This window comes from Saccostrea cucullata, unplaced genomic scaffold (assembly GCF_032062105.1).
Source record: "Saccostrea cucullata isolate Sc308-1 unplaced genomic scaffold, CSIRO_AGI_Scuc_v1 ctg12512, whole genome shotgun sequence".
Classification (NCBI taxonomy): Eukaryota; Metazoa; Mollusca; class Bivalvia; order Ostreida; family Ostreidae; genus Saccostrea; species Saccostrea cuccullata.
The window spans coordinates 1-7,713 of record NW_026922530.1 but is presented as its reverse complement, the minus strand read 5'-3'; positions in this window follow the sequence as shown (position 1 = coordinate 7,713).

The window sequence follows — 7,713 nt, the reverse complement described above, 5'->3', positions numbered from 1 at the left end:
AAATTTACAGATTAAAGTGTAAATTTCACAGATTAAAGTGTAAATTTTACACTTTAAAGTGTAAAATTTACAGATTAAAGTGTAAAATTTACAGATTAAAGTGTAGAAATTAAAAAAAAGTGAAGTGTGCAAGTGGCACTAATACGCTTCCGTACATACAATATTTATCAGTTACAAATCTCTCCAAAGTAAACTCTTCAAAAAAAAAGAAACGCATAGTAGGACCAATGCCCCGAAAAATATGACATTTTTGCCATATCTTTTATTTTTAGATGGACATGATGTATTCGAGTGAAATGCGTGATTTGTTTTGCAAAATTTCCCCCAAAGTTGTTGAATTCTGATGCAATTCCTTCAGGTACAAAGGGGCTATCAAAAGCGGGGGTTCTCGATATTTTGAATCTGGTTATATCTGAAAATTGACGCTGTCTGAAAATGCTGCAAGAGGTTTTAATATTTCGCACAGCACCATATCTATTAAACCTAAAAACGTAAGCCATTAACATCGAACACCCAATGTTCGCAAAAATACGGTAGACTACGCACAGCATCATTTCAGAGGATTACGTAAATTGCATGAATGTAACGCAATGACGTCATCTAAAGCATTAGCCATCCCCGAACTGCACAGATTTTCTAACAAGACCGTTTTCAGTTGACTACGAATTATTGCAAGAGGATTATCCATGCCCTTGTACCGACCCCACAACACTCCAAATAGCGACTTCAAAGATCTCAGATCAATATAGTATGACCACAGCATCACCACTGAACATTTTGGTTTAGCTATTAGTCCAGAATGTTTATCTGAAAGCCTCTTAAAAGTTTAAGAGTTCTAATGCTTTGTAATGAATGTTAGACAGATAACTGCCTCCAGGACGTTAAAAAAATTGGCGGTGGTAGTGTAATGATATGGCAAAAGGTATTATAAGAAAGTAAGATTGATTTGGTTCGAATTCAATAGACTTTGATGGAAAAAGGTACTCTAACCATATTCTACCTACACATGCCTATTAAATTTTGCAGTATCCTAGGGCCGTATTGCAATCTCACAATACACAGCCATACATACGGCTCGTTTGACACTCCCATTCTTGCAAAGCAACAGCAACCTGTTTCTGCCACAGTCATCTAAATCGCTAGATTTAAACCAAATTAAGCAGCATTGGACAAAATGGATTGACATGATTTGCCAAAGACAATCGCATCCCCAGACTCTGCAACAGCTGACGAAAGCGCTATATTTGGAGTGGGGGAGTATTCCTATACAGTTTTTATTACACACATTTGCTTCCATTAGATGCTGTTTGTGGCAATCATTTGTGTCCGCGGGGGGGGGGGCATACCAGATATTGATCTTTAATGGCCTTAAACTTACTATGATTTTAAAATTCTTGTAATTGGGTAATGATGACATTTAGACGGTGTACCTTTTGCTTACCACATTTCTGTTTTATCAATGCATCATTTTACTAAATACATGTAATCTTTATGTTCAATGTGTCACTAAAATTCTACTTAGCATTTCTTTTTTTGAAGAGTATAATTGAAATTTAAACTGAATACAATGAACAGGAATTGTTTAACTTGTTGCAGAGAGTTTGTCTAGACATTTAAGAATGCGAATGCACAAAAAACTGCTTAAACATTTGTAAATGAATAACAAGTAAAACAAACTCTCTCTTTCTCTCTCTCCTTCTCTGCAAGTTTTTTCCTGAACAATGAAAAAAACTTACAGTTATGTAAATTAATTGACTATTTCTACTAGAACGAGTCGTAATTTAGAGTGAAAATAATGCCTAACGCAGGGACGTAGCAACAGGGGGGGGGGCTTTTTTTGCCAGCAATACTTTTACTATTTAAAATGTTCATTGAAAGGCTGGTTGCCCCCCCCCCCCCACTTTCTACTAAAGTAAAGTAAAACGAAGGAAATATAGTATTGTTAGCTTAAAAAATGTTGAAAGGAATTGGTAGTGAAAAAAGTTTGCCTCTATTCCCCCCCCCCCCCCCCCCCCCCCCCACGAATAAGATTTTCGACTTTGGGCAATTTTCTTTTTTTTTTTGTGCTTGTCAACTTTTTCAGGTAAGTAAAAAAAAAATTCAGTGGCTGCCCCCCCCCCCCCCCCACTTTCAAAATCGATGCTACGTGCCTGTAAAGAAAGCAAAGTCTCCGCAATTATCAGTACAAGACTGTTGGTTGATCTCTGTGCATGGTACATTTTGCAAATAAGTTAGAAAAGTCATTTGCAACCCATTCATAAATTTAACTGGTCAAAGAATACCTATTAAATTTTAAAATAAAATTCAATTTATTTCTTTATGTTTTGCAGTGTAAAGTTGCGTTTGTCCAAAACTCATTCGTAGATTCAATAATAATATAATCGTTTGGTGCATTTTTAGGTCACCTGAGTAAACTCAGGTGACCTATTGCTATCCGTTTTCGTCCGTCGTCGTGCGTCGTCCGTCGTGCGTCGTCCGTCGTGTGTTAACATTTGAACATTTTCAGCTTCTTCTCTGAAACCACTGAACCAATTTCAACCAAATTTGGCACAAGACATCTATGGGTAAAGGGGAACAAAAATTGTGAATTTCATGATCCCTGCCCCCTGGGGCCTGAGGGGTGGGGCCAAAACTACTAAAATTGATGCAATCTTTAAAAATCTTCTTCTTTACTCCTGGACATCAAGCAGTCAAACTGTTTGCATGATTGTAATCAGCATTGAGTCCTCTACCAAAATCGTGAAATTCATGGCCATGGGGTCAGGGGTTCTAGTGCTAGGGCGGGGCTAAATAAGTATATAGTGAAAATGCATTATTTCTTTGAAAATCTTCTTCTCTGCTCCTGGGTATTAAATAAACCAACTAAGTACATAGTTATGATGAGCAAGAGTGCCTCTACCAAAATTGTGAATTTTATGGCCCCAGGGTCAGGGGTTCTGGTGTTAGGGTGGGGCTCTATTGATTATATATAGTGAAAATACATGATTTCTTTGAAAATCTTCTTCTCTGCCCCTGGGTATTAAATAAACTAACTAAGTGCATGGTTGTGATGAGCAAGAGTGCCTCTACCAAAATTGTGAATTTTATGGTCCCAGGGTCAGGGGTTCTGGTGTTAGGGCGGGGCTCTATTGATTATATAGTGAAAATACATGAAATCTTTGAAAATCTTCTTCTCTGCTCCTAGGTATTAATAAACTAACTAAGTACATAGTTATGATGAGCAAGAGTGTCTAAACCAAAATTGTGAATTTTATGGCCCCAGGGTCAAGGGTTCTGGTGTTGGGGGGGGGGGGGCTCTATTGATTATATAGTGAAAATACATGAATTCTTTGAAAATCTTATTCTCTGCTCCTAGGTATTAAATAAACTAACTAAGTGCATAGTTATGATAAGCAAGAGTGCCTAAACCAAAATTATGAATTTTATGGCCCCAGGGTCAAGGGTTCTGGTGTTGGGGGGGGGGGGGGCTCTATTGATGATATAGTAAAAATACATGAATTCTTTGAAAATCTTCTTTTCTGCTCCTAGGTATTAAATAAACTAACTAAGTGCATAGTTATGATGAAGAAGAGTGCTTTTACCAAAATTGTGAATTTTATGGTCCCAGGGTCAGGGGCTCTGATGTTAGGGCGGGGCTCTATAGATTATATAGTTAAAATACATGAATTCTTTGAAAATCTTCTTCTCTGCTCCTAGGTATTAAATAAACTAACTAAGTGCATAGTTATGATGAGCAAGAGTGCTTTTACCAAAATTGTGAATTTTGTGGTCCCAGGGTCAGAGGCTCTCATCATGTGTTAGGGCAGGGCTCGTTTGATTATATATTGAAAATACATGAATTATTTGAAAATCTTCTTCTCTGCTCCTAGAAATTAAATTAACTAAGTACATAGTTATGATGAGCAAGAATGCCTCTTCTAAAATTATGAATTTTATGGCCCCAGGGTCAGGGGTTCTGGTGTTAGGGCGGGGCTCTATTGATTATATAGTGAAAATACATTAAATCTTTGAAAATTTTCTTCTCTGTCTCTGGGTATGAAGCAGATGAACTACCTATATAGTTATGATGAGCAAGGGCCCTAATCTTCCAGAATTGTGAATTTCAAGTGCCTTTTTAAAATTTGTGCAATGTGTGGACCTAGGGTCAGGGGTTTATGTCACAGTGTTAGGGGCACTACTGATTATTGCTGAATATTACTGATTTGTTGGAATGCATTTTTGTTCCCCTACCCTGCGTATGGGTATTCAGTAACCAAGCTAAGCAACTCACCCATTCTCAATATAAGGGCTCAAATAATGTCGCCTCGTTTTAATTTAGAAGAAATACCACTGATGTAATTTTTCAATCAACATTATAAATAGTCATATAACAATGAATAAAAATTCATATAATTATCGATCCGAAAGGGTATTTAAGGAGTTCCAAATTCAAATATAGTAGCCTATTTGAAATGTACGTTACTGTCGCCGAGGCAAATATTATGCTGAATACCCTCTGTGTAATATATAGTTTTGATTCTCAAGTAAAAAAAATTCTGATAAGTTAAACCCTGTATCATATATATTTCTTTTCATAACATTAAATACATTTTCTTTGTGAAAATGAATAATTTTTATTGTGCAATGTCCCTGTCGCTTAATTATATTTCAACCACATTACAAGCAAACACAAAGATTATACACCTGATAGTTTTGTTCTCCTTTATTTATTGATGGGCTAAATTTGAAATTTGAGAGGATGAATAACTCCTACTTAGATAATGTAACATGAAATTGAACAATTTGAGCAACTTTTATAAATATGTTTACGGAATGAAAGACATTTTCAATCGTAGAGATAAGAAAGAAATGTACGTTACCTATATTCTTCCATTAAGAATATATATTAAGTAGAAAATATGAGACGACTCTGAATAAGCAACCCCTTGTATCCTGTAAACTGGCAAAGACGTTTTGCTTAACACAATTAAAAATTATTTTTTACATGAAAAGTGATCATTTGAAATGTACGTTACTGAAATGTACGTTACCATGAAATTCGAATTAAGTGAATCTCGCACGAAATATCATGTATTCTCATACTTTCACACACTCGAATGTGTACACAAAGGAAAGTTTCAAAGGTTGGAGGTCGGCTAAATCCAAAAATTAATGAAAAGAAACGTTTCTGATGAGGAAAACAAAATATATTAAGGTCAATTATATGTAATATAATTTTGATACCTGGTATATATTTCTGAATACGAAACCTGTATGATGCATTTCTTATGATATGCAAGTTCAAATAGTATCAATATACTGCGTGTCTAACGTACGCTTGTGGAAGAGAATTGATTTTTATATTTGAAATGTACGTTACGTATGGTAACGTACATTTTGCGCATTTCTAACTGACATTTTTTTTTATTTAGTCAATGATTTGCGTTTACACGAGCGAAACAAAATTATCGTTACAATTCATTTGACAACTGACCACATAAATCCATCTTAATGTACCCCGAAATCCTCGTAAATGAGGTAGATTATTACCACATGCTAGAAAATTTATTTCTAAGTGTCTTAAATTCATCTTTAGCAACCTTTTTGCAGTTTGTTTACTTTTAATTTGCGCCTTTTCGTCAATATTAATTTAATTGTTGTTGATAATTTAAAACAAGGTATGCATAGACTTATAATTGGTAAAAAAAAAAACAAAACAAAACAAAACAAAACAAAGAAAAGAAAAAAAAAAACAAAACAAATAAACCCAGAACACAAGACGGACACGTACATTTCTAATACTGAAAGGCACAAACTACTCAGTTTTGTTTTAATCATTGCATTTTGGGTTATATTGTTCCAGATCTGTTGAAAAGTACGTATGTTTGTGTTTTGACAAACGATGTTGCAACATACTAAATGAAATTGTTATCTAGACTGTCGATGGATATATTCGAAATAGATTTATGTTAAGTTTCAATGGCCAAACACAAGCATTTGTTAGATCATAGCAAACTACGTCTGACTCTTATTTTTTTGTCTGTACCCTTGCACACAGGTAGAAGTAACTAGGCTACGACCGTTGACAATTTCAGCGAAACAGCACAAAAGAATGGTAATGAACTGAGATGGAGGGGACTCCCCAGTAATATGTGAAATGAACGTTACCGAAGTGATGTGACATTCATGTAGTTGATGACGAATAACCACGTTTGTTACATTATGATTTACTGCGTTAAAACGCTTCATTGAAATGATTTTTATGTCAATAATTGCTTTTTTTCAGTAATCTTTCTTATTACTAATTTACATATTCTTACAAGCTTGAAATGTACGTTACCTACTCATTCCGAGGCAATCGTGTCTTTATAGTGGTGTTTGTGACATATAACACAATGTGATTACATAGAGAATCTTTTTTGGAATAAACTGAAACAAAACGATGAATTTTTAGATGAATTTTAAGCTTTTTATTAAACAGAAATATATCTTGAAATGTACGTTACATTTACGTAGTTGTCTAAATCGGCATGGATATATGTTAAAAAAGACAGTAACTACAAAATAGAATTTTATTACATGTACATGTTAAGTTCCACTATCTATAGAAAATGACAAGATTACAAACTGATCGCTCTAAACAAAACAGAGAGAAGAATTTAAAGCATATATTTTTAAAAAGTTTTGATACATCTGGATCAAAAAGTAACCTTTGTTTTTTGAAAGGAAAAATCAAACGCACGTTCGTATGCCGAGAAAATATGTTGTTGACAGAGTTGGTAGGATGTTTTGGTGTTAAGATGAGATATTCCAATTGTGATTTTAATGACTGCATTTTTTTTGACATATCTTATTGGACATTGAAGAAAGAGTAACGTACATTTCAAGCTACATTTCTGAATAAAATCACCCTCTACTTTACCGTCTTGTCATTATTCCATGTATTAAAATTTGATGAAAAAAAACCTGGAAACAAAATCTTCAGATACTTTCCTTTAAAAGTAATTGATAGAAAAATTGTTATCTTGAACTTCATTTTTTAAAAAATCAGAGAGGCATTTGTGCCCTTATATTGAGAATGGGTGAACTGCTAAATGTATTGTTATGATGATCAATGGCGCCTCTTTCAAAATTGTGAATGCCATATAGCATCTGGCTTAAAACATGAATCAAATTCAATAACTGGAAAGTTGTTGCATAATGCTCAGGTGACCTATAAGGCCCGTGGGCCTCTTGTTAATGCTCGACAGGGAATATTACCTAATTAGATCGGGCTCGAAGATCAGATGGTCATGTGAAAAACAGTTTTTGTGCAAAATTACTGACAATGCATTCCGTTGCATATATATTTTGTATTTTCGTTTAGCATTGCCTGTTTCATTTTGTATCAAATATGATCCTAACTGGGCCTCCATCGACTCGCGTCCCTTACCAGATTGGTATGATGATGCTAAAATAGGGATGTTTATTAACTGGGGGGTGTACTCTGTTCCTAGCTACAGAAATGAGTGGTTCTGGTACAACTGGAAGGGTCCCAAACCAGACCCTGATACTGTCAGCTTCATGGAGAAAAATTACCCACCAACCTTTACCTATGCTGATTTTGCAGAACAGTTTAAGGCTGAATTTTATGATCCTTTGAAATGGGTCAATATCATTGAAAATTCTGGAGTGAAGTAAGTTACATAATTATATGAATTATTAATGATTAGAAATATGTTCGTGTGCACCGTT